Consider the following 13,193-nt stretch of genomic DNA (forward strand, 5'->3'; position numbering starts at 1 on the left):
TGCGACCACATGAACTACAGGAACAAGATCAACCTTCTTCCTCAACAATGGTGCATCCCCCTACTCAAGATGATGTATAGGTACCTCAAGAAGAGGGACATGGTCAAGGGGGAGCACAGGAATAACATGTTATGGAGGAATAAGCACCATGGGCCCATCCAACTCAAGTCCGAGCGTCGATCCAAAAACATCACCCCGTCGACCAGATTTTGGATGACATCAGCAAGGGAGTAACTACTCGCTCACGATTAGCTAATTTTTGTGAGCCTTACTCGTTTGTCTCTTCTATTGAGCCTTTTAGGGTAGAAGAGGCCTTGCAGGATCCGGACTAGGTGTTGGCCATGCAGGAAGAGCTCAACAACTTCAAAAGGAATGAAGTCTGGAGCCTGGTACCACGTCCAAAGCAAAACATTGTGGGAACAAAGTGGGTGTTCCGCAACAAGCAAGACGAGCACCGAGTGGTGACGAGAAACAAGGCTCGACTTGTGGCAAAAGGTTATGCCCAAGTCGCAAGTTTGGATTTTGAGGAGACTTTTGCTCCTGTGGCTAGGCTAGAGTCAATTCGAATATTATTAGCCTATGCCGCTCACCATTCCTTTAGGCTATTTCAAATGGACGTGAAGAGCGCTTTCCTCAACGGGCCAATCAAGGAGGTGGTATACGTGGAACAACACCCTGGCTTTGAGGATGATAGGTATCCCGACCACATGTATAAGCTCTCTAAGGCGCTCTATGGACTTAAGCAAGCCCCAAGAGCATGGTATGAATGCCTTAGAGATTTCTTAATTGCTAATGCTTTCAAGGTTGGGAAAGCTGATCCCACTCTTTTTACCAAGACTTGTAATGGTGATCTCTTTGTTTGCCAAGTTTATGTCGATGACATAATATTTGGTTCTACTAATCAAAAGTATTGTGAGGAGTATAACAGGGTAATGATGCAAAAGTTGGAGATGTCGATGATGGGCGAGTTGACATACTTCCTTGGATTCCAAGTGAAGCAACTTAAGGACGACACTTTCATCTCCCAAACGAAATACACTCAGGATCTTCTCAAGAGGTTTGGGATGAAGGACGCCAAGCCCACGAAGACACCGTTGGGAACCGACGGGCATGTCGACCTCAACAAAGGAGGTAAGTCTGTTGATCAAAAGGCATATCGGTCCATGATAGGTTCATTACTTTATCTTTGTGCTAGTAGACCGGACATTATGCTTAGTGTATGCATGTGTGCTAGATATCAATCTGACCCCAAGGAATGTCACCTTGTGGCCGTTAAGCGAATTCTTCGATATTTAGTTGCTACGCCTTGCTTCGGGATTTGGTATCTGTTGGGGGCCTTCGTCTTCTGAAGATCCTCAAAAACATGATTTAACAATGTTTCTGGAGTATAATACATGAACAGGTACCTTCGGACTCGGATCAGAACCACAATTTGAAGAAATACAAAGAATGCGAAGGTTGGCGCAGAGCCGAAGCTGTGCGTAGGGGACCTTCAGCGTGATATCAGAAAAGGGAACCGACCAAAAAGGGAAAAGGCTATTCAGACCCCGATGGATTACTATAGAGTCATTAGCAAATGTAAAGGGCATGAGTGTAATTTTACATGGGCTGCACCCCGTGCCTATAAATAGATGAACAGTGCCCTCGTACTGTTCACGCTGACTTGTCATCCTGCTTTTGCGTCACGCTTGTACTTTTACCTTCTTTCAAGCTGAAGGTACATTTGTAATTTGATGTCATTTCTATTTTTCCATAATGAAAAAATAGAAATGAGTTGATAATAACACATAATTGTTCATGTTATCTTTTATATTTCATATGATTCTCTCTTCATTATTATATGTTGCGCTGATGAAGGTATGTCCTTCATAACCTTCGTCCGAAAATCATTATATCCCAAGGGAAATAATGCTTCGAAGGACGAAGGACTTTAACGTTTAACATTTTTTGTGTTGCCTTGTTCTTAACTCATAGCATTTGAGAACAAGTCCCCAACATCGGCGCCCATCGTGGGTGAACTCTTTTCGACCACCTTTGGCAAGCATTGACCTTCGTCATGCCACCAAAGAAAGCTTCAGCGACAGGGGCTGCCTCTCTGCAGCCACTAGACCCGAACCAGGAGACCCTTTCTCTTCGAGAGGCCTGAAGCCAGAAGAGGAAGGCCACTAGTCCAACACCCCAGGAGGACGAGTTGGACCAAGAAATCAGAAACATCGAGATGCTTCATCAACAAGTACAAAGGAAGAAGGAGAAGATGGCCCGACTAGCTGATCTTCAAAGGCAGATTGACGAAGCCACTGAAGAAGTACGCCATCTTGCTCAAGATGAACAAGAGCGAAGGCCCCAACATAGGGAGCTTCACCAAGAAGGCTTCTTCAACGAGGATGAATGCTATTATGATTTTCATCATGGAAATTTTGCTTTTGATGATGCTTCTCCTCTGTCAGCAGAACTGCAGGCTACACCTTGGCCCCCATCTTACAAGCCACCCCAGCTCCCCATGTATGACGGGCACTCAGATCCAAAGCAGTTTCTGATGAGCTACGAAGCAACCATATCTTCATATGGAGGCAATACTGCAGTCATGGCGAAATCTTTCGTCATGGCAGTCAAGAATGTTGCGCAAACCTAGTACTCCTCTCTTCGGCCAGGAACAATCATATCATGGCAGAAGCTGAAGGACATGCTGATCACCAGTTTCCAAGGGTTTCAGACGAAGCCGGTTACCACTCAAGCTTTGTTCCAGTGCACGCAAGATCACGAAGAATACCTCCAGGCGTATATCCGAAGGTTCTTGCGTCTGAGGGCACAAGCGCCAACAGTACCCAATGAAATTGTCATTGAGGCCATGATCAAGGGGCTTCGTCCAGGACCTACTGCCTAGTATTTTGCTAGAAAGCCTCCACAGACTTTGGAGAAGCTGCTTCAAAAGATGGATGAATACATCCGCGCTAATAATGACTTTCGTCAAAGAAGGGAGGAAGCCTACAGGTTCTCTAAGATGACCAGGGGCTTCGGAGGGAGAATCCGACCAAGGCACGTCAGATCAATCCACTCCACCCAGAATGACGACAGAGGAAGTCAGCAGTAGAGGCCACAATATTCCTCGCAAGCTTCGGGGCAGCAACAAAGCTATCTTCGGCCGCCAGCTCCAAGGGGCAGAGGCGCCAGGGGCTTCGGAGGAAGGTTTGGGGATCAGCCCAGGAAAATTTATTTCCTATTCTGTGGTGAGGACAAGGGCCATACTACAAGGATGTGCCATGTCACCATTCAGAAACAGAAGGAAATAGCAGAAGCTGCAGCACAACAGAACCAGCCGAAGCAGGTCCTGCACACTGCTTCGTATCACTCACCCTACATACCAGAGTATGTGGGTAACCATCCTGCAGCTTCTGTTGCTTCGGCTAGCCAACCACAGGCATCTTGGCAACAACCTCCACCTCCACCACCAATACAACTCGCATATTCCCGAGGCCAGCAGCCAGAAGGGAGCCAACATATTCACCAGCAGCGAGACTTCAGGGAGGAGTCCGATGCTCGCACAGTCAACAGTACTGTGCCAGAATCAAAGCATATCTACTAAGAGATATCCTACCCCTGAAACAGTTTTTGCATTCGTTATCATTTTCTTTTTAATAAGGAGCAATCATTGAAAGCCTAGTTCTTTTGTTGTTTTCAAATTATTGTAATAGCTTCGTTATTGTCATAGTATAATATACCTTCTCCATAGACTCACGAAGTTCAAAAAGTCGTTGAAGCACAAAAGTTGTTTTTAAGGGAACGCGGGGTTCAAAATCACATTACAAGTTTTACCGAAGCAACAAAAAGTCGTTCTAAGGAACGCAGCGTAAGTTTGCTGAAGTAACAAAAAGTTGTTCCTAAGGGAGCGCATCGTAAGTTTTCTGCTCAAAAGTCGTTCCAAAGGGAATGCAGAGCTTACAGCGAAAAGTCAACGCTGATTCCACCGAAATATAAGGCGAAGCGTGAAAAGTCAACGCGAATACCACCGAAATAGAAGGCGAAGAAGTTCAAAAGACGTTCCTAAGGGAATGCAGAACTTACAGCGAAAAGTCAACGCTGATACACCGAAAAATAAGCGATGAAGCTAAAAAATAAACGGCAAAGAGATTGTGTATTCTACTGTGGGGGGGGGTGTGTGTCTTCGGCACAAATATCATTTTGCATAGCATAACATCATCACATCATTTTGCATAACATAACATCATACATCATATTGCATCAATGGCACAAGAAGGGAATACAATGTTGACCTTCGGAGAATGCTTCAAAAAGGTGAAATTGTGCTAAGGCACAAAATAAGTTTTGAAGAGATACACCTCTAGCAGCTCTGAAATGGAGGAAAAAGTCTATTGTTGACGAAGCATCAGCGTTATGGCGACGCCTGAAGCATCTTTTATGAAGTACTCTGATATCGAGGAGGAAAGTCTATTACTGACAAAGCATTAATGATTCTGCGACGATTGGAGGATTTTTCACGAGGCATAAATACTCTTCTTTACGAAGCATGAAAAGAAGGGAAGGTGTTTTTTCGCCGAAGGCTCAAAAACGGTATATAAAATAAAAGTTTCATGCATCGCAAAGAAATGAATTACAAAACCATTTATACATTACATTAAAAGCTCATGAGCACCAAATATTACAAGCATAGTCCAGCAAATGTTACATTAACATTCTAGCAATGTTTTTACAATATCCATTATTCTTCCTTCAAAACTTTGTCTGCAGCTTCGGTCAGCAGTTGAGTAACGACTTCGTCCAAAATGCTTTCGGCCATGTTAATAATTTCCGCTGGTTTCTTTGCCTCTGGCTCGATCAATGACTCGAAGGGCTCTGGTGGAGGAGATAGTTTGGCTGCGGTAGAAATCGTAAATAAGTTCAAAGTCACAAAAATAAAAAATAAAATTAAAAGCTATTAAGCAATACATATCCACCTTTCGAGTTCCGCAGCTTTTTCAGCTGCCTTCGTTGCTTCCCTTGCATCGTGAGTATCTTTTTTGCTCTTTTTTATTATTTCGTGGACCATCCCTCGACCGCCATTTTCCCAGATGTCAGTAAAGAATTTTCCACCAACCAAGCTCGCTTCGGCCGAGGGGTCCTTCGTGTCATCAATAGATAAAGTAGCTTCGGCTTGGGCCAAAGTTTTCACATGATCGCAACCTAACTTCTCCAAAATAGCCGCAATTCCCCTCGCACCTGAGAAGGCGCAGACGTCCCCGTGGTCATTTAAAATCTCCTCAAAGGCTTTGGCCTCGCTACTGATCCGTTCAATTGGCCCCTCGGGATCGCCCCGTACGAAGTTGTCTTCACTTGAATATGCGCCAACATTGGCGAAGCTAGTTTTTATCTTTTCCACACATTCTATAGATTTTTCATAACATCTTTTTTTTGAAGGGCGAAGTTCTACAACTGTTTTTCCCAATAATTTTTCTAGTAATCACTGGCGTCTCGGTCAGCTTCGGCAATAGCACATTTCAATTTTGCTTCAGCCAGCTGTTTCCGAAGGTCCTCAATTTCGCATTTTTGGGCTTCAGCTTGGGCTTTGGAAGTAGCTTCGTCTTCTTTTATTTTGTTCACCAATGAGTTTAATATTTTATCTTTTTCAAGACATTCGTTCCTTAGTTCAATTACTTCGGAACGAAGGTTGTTCAAAGCTATAGTGCATCCTTCGTCTTTTGCACTCTTCTGCACCCTGAGGGCGTTGCTAAAGAATCAGGCCCTGCAAAAGGAGTGCGGTAGTAAGTATAAGCAAATAAAAAAATTGTTTTTAAGTACAAAAAACTCATTCTCACACCTTTAAACTATTATATGCTAAGCTGTCGGCCAATTTATCTTTTGATAGCACCGAAAGCCCGTCTTCTAGTGTCGGGAATCCGAAGCTTCTGCTCATCTCCCGGCAGGCAGAAATCTCCTTGCTGTCTGGGAGACAATACAAAAAATCTTCTCCTCCGCTGCCGTTGAATATCAATGCCCCCCTTTGGATATTTCAGTTTCTGGGCATAGTATTGAGCTTCTCGCTTTTCTTCTTCAGATACCCTTTTTCCCGAAGCGTGTCGTACAATATAATCAAGAGCTTTGGACGATGCTTCGGGAGTAGGAGTGGCAGATTTTTTAGGCATAATTTGTTTTGCAACTTCTTTTTCCATTTATTTTTCTCCGGTTTCCAAGGATTTCTCCTTGGCGGGCTCTGAAGGCCCAGCTTCGATCTCGGCCTGGCTCTTTGTAGCTTCGGCTTCGGTTAGTTTTGTCTCAATCTGCGTCTTTGGAGCTTCGGCAGTTTTCTTTGGAGTAGGGCTTGAAGTCTTTATCGTCTCCATCGCATCTAGTACGTTGACCATTCTTTTCCTCTTGGGGGTCGCTGTAAGACCTTTTTGTGCCTTCGGCACTGTCACTTCTACCGAAGGGCTTATAACTTCTAATATCTTTGTTCCTGCGACCCCTATCTTTTCAATATTACCGGCCTTCGGCTCAGCTAATTTGGATGAGGATGCCTTCGGCATTGCAGCCGGCTCTTCAATCTTCTGCGTAAGTGCAGGTTCTTTGGCTTCAATAGCCGAAGAGGTCTCACCGCCAAATTCAGGCACTGTGGCCGGTTCAATATAGCGCGGTCGGTGAGTAAGAACCTTCACCCTTTTCCTCTTCGGCGCGGGCCCGCTTGGAGCAGCTGAAGCATCATCCTTCCCGGAAGTTGCACTCTTTCTTTTCTGCCCCCGTGGCGGGTAGCGGTAGTCAGGGTACATAAATCCGATAGCATCAAAAACCCTATTTAGTCGTTTCTTTTTCTGGCTTCCGAAGGCCGCAGATAACGCATTATCTTCCGCTTTGGAGTACGGCCCGAGCAGTTCATCACTTGTAGCTTCGATACACTTCAGCCAGTCATCGTCTGGTTCGATAAATTGGTCTCCAAACCTGAAGGTATATTTCAGTCGAACCAAACCACCTTCATTGGGGTTGTTGATGGTTTCTTTTGGCATTTCCCAGTTAACTACCAATGGCCATATCCTGTAGGCCATGTGCTCTTGGACTAAGTCCCTTGTCCCGATGAAAGAACAAACTATGCCAAAGGTCCTTCAGCATCCTTCGGCTGCTTCATCAATCTCTACCTTCGGTTTCCGAAGGCCGAAGCGGGACCAGATGGGGCGCATGATGATCTCTTTAATATATTCTCTCGCCTTTAAATCATTTTTCACATAGAACCATTCTTTCATCCAGTCTCCAGGCCACCTCTTCCGAAAGGTTGGCACTGGGCAGCTTGAGCCTGAATGAGCAACGAAGCTATAGCAACCAAAATTGTTATGATACTACTCCTTACCCTAGGGCTTCGTCTCATATAAAAGTTCATGCATGCTGCAGAAGCACTTTGCACTTGGTTCCAAACTTTGACTACTCACGTCCCACACGAAGATCCCCATTCTGATAATTGCTTCGGGGGTAATTTGGTGAAGGAAAATCTCATATATCTTCAGAACTTCAACCACAAATCTGCTTAAGGGGAACCGAAGCCTAGCCTTGAAGAAGCTTCGGTAGATTACGACTTCATTCTCTTCAGGAACAGGAACAGTCCTGTCTCCGTTGTTAGCCCTCACAATGGATATGTCTCGAAAATACCTTCCTCTCATGTTATCAAGATGACTTTGTCTGATAGTCAATTTTCCGAAGACTGCGTGACTTGGTCGCCAGGGCCGATCTTCGGAGTCTTCGCCCCCACTTTCCGCATCATAACTATCGCTGTCATCGGTATCTTCAGATAAGCCTTCTAGAATTTCTTTTGTAATCTTTTCTGTGTTGGTCTTTGCAATTGACTCGATGAATCCATCAGTTTTTTCCTTGAGAAGCTTCTCCTCTTCGGTTAGCTTCATTTCAGCAATCTTCTTGTCTTGAGACATTTTATCTTCGGAACTGACGAAAATATGTCCTTAAATCCAAAGCTTAGGAGCTCAGAAAATTTAAGAAACAAAGCAACTGTTGGAAAGCAAGAGCTAAGAAATTAATCAAAGCAAAGTAAGTGTATCAAATGTGCTCGGGGTGAGTTCTTATTTATACGCCCAGTGTGCTCCATGTTGGAGGGCCCCGGCTGTCATTGACTGTTGCTATTCTAGCAAAGGGAAGGTGTTTTTTCGGACCTTCGGCTTAGGGCCTTCGTCCATATCGCAATGTGAATTCGTTATTGTAACAAATTAACCTTGCGAGGGGCTACTGTTGGGGGCCTTCGTCTTCCGAAGGTCCTCAAAAACATGATTTAACAACGTTTCTGGAGTATAAAACATGAACAGGTACCTTCGGACTCGAATCAGAACCACAATTTGAAGAAATACAAAGAATGCGAAGGTTGGCGCAGAGCCAAAGCTGTGCGCAGGGGACCTTCGGCGTGATATCAGAAAAGGGAACCGACCAAAAAGGGAAAAGGCTATTCAGACCTCGATGGATTACTATAGAGTCATTAGCAAATGTAAAGGGCATGAGTGTAATTTTACATGGGCTGCGTCCCGTGCCTATAAATAGATGAACAGTGCCCCCGTACTGTTCACGCTGACTTGTCATCTTGCTTTTGCGTCACGCTTGTACTTTTACCTTCTTTCAAGTCGAAGGTACATTTGTAATTTGATGTCATTTCTATTTTTCCATAATGAAAAAACAGAAATGAGTTGATAATAATACATAATTGTTCATGTTATCTTTTATATTTCATATGATTCTCTCTTCATTATTATATGTTGCGCTGATGAAGGTATGTCCTTCATAACCATCGTCCGAAAATCATTATATCCCAAGGGAAATAATGCTTCGAAGGATGAAGGACTTTAACGTTTAACATTTTTTTGTTGCCTTGTTCTTAACTCATACCATTTGAGAACAAGTCCCCAACAGTATCCAAAGGGGTCTACCTTTGAGTTAATTGGATACGCAGACTCCGACTATGCCGGGTGCAAGGTTGATAGGAAGAGTACATCAGGGACGTGCCAATTTCTAGGAAGGTCCCTGGTGCCCTGGAGTTCCAAGAAACAGACATCCGTTGCCCTATCCACCGCTGAGGCCGAGTACGTTGCCGCAGGTCAATGTTGCGCACAACTACTTTGGATGAGGCAAACCCTCCAGGACTTTGGCTACAATCTGAGCAAAGTCCCACTCCTATGTGACAATGAGAGTGCAATCTGCTTGGCGGATAATCCTGTTGAACACAGCCGCACTAAGCACATAGACATCCGGCATCAGTTCCTGAGGGACCACCAGCAAAAGGGAGATATCGATATTTATCATATTAGCACTAAGAACCAGCTAGCCGATATCTTCACCAAGCCGTTGGATGAGAAAACTTTTTGCAGGTTGCGTAGTGAGCTAAATGTCTTAGATTCGCGTAACTTGGATTGATCTATAACATACATGTGTTCTATGCCTTTGATCATGTTACCTTGAGCATTTACATTATTTGTTGTCAATTTATGGTGCTCAAATTGTACAAATAATCCCCGGACCTCATAAGTCCACGTGCAAATGCTGCACATATTTAGGGGGATATGTGCTACAACTTGATCCCTTTGAGACTAATGTGTTTGGTTGAGTACACTTGATGTAGTCTCAAAGGTACATTGAAAGGGAAAGTGAACTTGGATGACTAAAAGACTTCCACTGCACTCCAGCATTAGTGTATTTAATTCCATGTTCTTACTTGTGTTCTCATTGCCTTTTTGCTTGTAATTGACATCTTGGTGAGGCAATGGGGTTTTAAGGGCCACAAATGATCCTGTTTTGGTGCTTAATGCCAAAGGGGGAGAAAATAAGGCCAAAGCAACTTGATCAGCCAACCACTTGTGAATTTCAAAAACAATAGAGTTAGAATTGTGTTTTTGTCAAATTACTCTTATTGAAAATTTTGGGCTCTTATGGGGGAGAATTTTGATTATGGAAAAAGGGGGAGTTTTTGGCACTTGATTAATTTTACTCTTGAAATATCTCTCGATTTGCCAAAACAAGTGTGTTTCACTTAGAGATAGGAAAAAGAATTTGATTTGCAAAAACAAACCAAGTGGTGGCAAAGAGTGATCCAAATATGCCAAATCTCAAGTAAAGAGAATTTGGTCTTCATTTGCATTGATGTTACACTTCTCTTGTTGCCTTTTGATGTGTTGGCATAAATCACCAAAAAGGGGGAGATTGAAAGGGAAATGTGCCCTTGGGACATTTCTATAATGTTTTGGTGATTAAATGTCCAACACATATTGACTTAATTCTTATGTGCTAAATGAGTAAGAAGTGAAAATCAAAGAAAAGGTACGCTTCTGGACTTGGTGAATTGTTTTGTGTACTAACATGGTTATCTAAGTGCTAGAAACAGTGCCGAGAAAAGAAGATTTGAATTGGAGAAAAGCTGGCAAAGTTTAGCCAACACCTGCTCTGGCCTGGCACACCGGACTGTCTGGTGGTGCACCGGACAGTGTCCGGTGCCCCAGGCTGGTCAAACATCAACTGGCTGCTCTCGGGAAAAGAGAGAGGCGACATGGCTATAATTCACCGGACTGTCCGGTGGTGCACCAGACTGTCCGGTGAGCCAACGGTCGCCAGCGCCAACGGTCGGTCGTGCAATCTACGGGCGACCCGTGGACTGCTCCAATGGTCAGCTGGTGCACCGGACTGTCCGGTGCGCCAACGGGCCCGGAGGAGCAATGGTCGGATGCGCCTGATTTGGAAGGAGATCGTGCACCGGACATGAACAATCGCTGTCCGGTGGTGCACCGGACTGTCCGGTACACCACTCCACAGAAGACAGGAATTGCCTTCCAAGATTGTTTCCAACGGCTCCTAGCTGCCTTGGGGCTATAAAAAGGACCCCTAGGCGCATTGAGGAATAAACCAAGCTTTCAAGAAACATTCTAAGACTCCTAGACTCCGACTCCACACATTTGATTCTCTATGTTAGTGATTTGAGCTCCATTTGAGTTGCGAACTCCGTGTGTTGTGTTTCGAGCTCAAGTCGTGACTTGTGTGCGTGGTTGTGCTGCGGATTTGAGTCTTGCGTGTGTTGCTCTCCCCAACCTTACTCTGTGCTGTCTTTGTGATCTCTATTGTAAGGGCGAGAGACTCCAAACTGTGGAGATTCCTCGCACACAGGAAAAGACCTTAAAGGAAAAGACCGTGGTATTCAAGTTGATCATCGGATCACTTAAAAGGGGTTGAGTGCAACCCTCGTCCATTGGGACGCCACAACGTGGAAGTAGACAAGTGTTACTTGGCCGAACCACGGGATAAAAATCGCGTGTCTCTTATGTTGCTTTCTCTGTGATTGTTGTGTTCACAAGAACTCGCTTCAAAGCTACTTAGTCGCACTAACTCTCTAATAAACTAAGTCTTGTGGCTATTTAGTGTTTGATTTTAGAGGATCACCTATTCACCCCCCCTCTAGGTGCTCTCAAATACCCGCTACAGTTTCTATTGAGCGCAATGCAGAAATTCCCCGTCTGACCGCCATCGCAGAAAAATCAACTGATAACCTCCCTACACCGACAACTCCCCTACTTCCCTTGCCCCTTTCGTGTAAGGTAGACCTCCACTAGCTTTCCTAATTAGTCAGCCAAGGGTGTCCCATTCCACCCTTGTGGTGGCACGTGTTTCTCTAGTTAAGCTCCATGTTCCAATTAACATAATAGTCTTATCATGAACAGAATAGAGCAATAATAATAAATAATGACCATGTGTAATCGTTATCTCAACACCCAAAACCACATGCTGGGGACTTGTTCTCAAATGCTATGAATTAAGAACAAGGCAACATAAAATGTTAAATGTTTATGCCCTTCGTCCTTCGAAACATTATTTCCCTTAGGATATAACGATCTTTGGACGAAGGTTATAAAGGACGTACCTTCATAAACATGACATGTATAAACAAAGGATGAAGCTTATAAAATACAGGAAAACAACATGAATAATGATATGACATCATAAACATTTATTATTGAATAATCAGGAATATATGAAAACAATATCAAATTACATTTGTACCTTGATTGCGACAGCAGGTAAGGGCAAAAGTAATATGCGAAAGCGTGAACAGTACAGGGGTACTATTCATCTATTTATAGGCATAGGACGCAGCCTGTGAGAAATTACATTCATGTCCTTTACAAATGGTTACAATCATAACACTGGTAGTTATGGGCCGATTGGTCATTTCATCTTTAAGTCTGTGCATCTGGAGATACGCTACGAAGCTCCCTGTTTGGTAGCTTCGACATTGTGTTTTTGGCCTTCCTAAGGTGTTTCTTCTCACAGGACATTCGGCGACGAAGCATCCCCCCAATAGTAGCCCCTTCACGGTGCCAGATCATTTTTCGTAACGAGCTCGATTCGTGAAAAATTCTTTTAGGCTTCAGAATGCCGAAGGTCCAAAAAACACCTTCCCTGAGCTCGTTGTCGAGAAATGATTTAAATATTCCCAGCGCAAGGTGGTCCCACCAGAGGACGGGTACGCACGATCTGGTGATTCTCCTTCTCGCGCTCTGCGGTCCACCGTTCAGTGAATGCAAGCGACTGTTCGGCAGGTGTATGTAGCTTGACGATTCACCTTCCCACCCGCGGCACTATATAAACAGACGGGTAGGTGTGAAGTTACCACAGCATTCATTACTATCGTACTGTTGTGCTGTTGAAAAATTTGATCATAGCCGAAGCTTATTCTTCGTATTCTCATTTAAAGCATCGTTTTGCTTTTAGCCTCGTCCCAAGAGGGAGCTTCGACAAAGATAAAAAGTAATTAACTTTGTCAAAACACAAGAATTTCAGCATCAAATGGCCAGGGTTCGTTCGACAGCTAGAGTTACACGTGACGGAGAGGAAACCGAAGCTACTGAGACTGCCCCAATCTCTGAAGTTATGAGGCAGTCGAGACTAGTTGTGATAGAGGGCGCCTCTGACGAAGGTGCACCTACTACCGAAACCGAGCAGGCAGATATTGAAGAGGGTGATGCTGATGAAGAAGAGATAGATTATAACACCACTAAGCCATCCAAGCCTAGCCATTTGGATTTTGGGAAGTTGTTTGTCTCCGAAGCTGATATGCCCATGATGACGAAGCTAGGCTACTTCGGGGAAGCCGAGAAGAAGCTGATTCGCTTTGGCGAGGAAGAGACCATCCCGAAACCAGAAAATGATGAAGTGGTAGTTTTTAAGAGCTTCTTCAA

The sequence above is a fragment of the Zea mays genome, chromosome 9 (genome assembly GCF_902167145.1).
Source record: "Zea mays cultivar B73 chromosome 9, Zm-B73-REFERENCE-NAM-5.0, whole genome shotgun sequence".
Taxonomy (NCBI): domain Eukaryota; kingdom Viridiplantae; phylum Streptophyta; class Magnoliopsida; order Poales; family Poaceae; genus Zea; species Zea mays.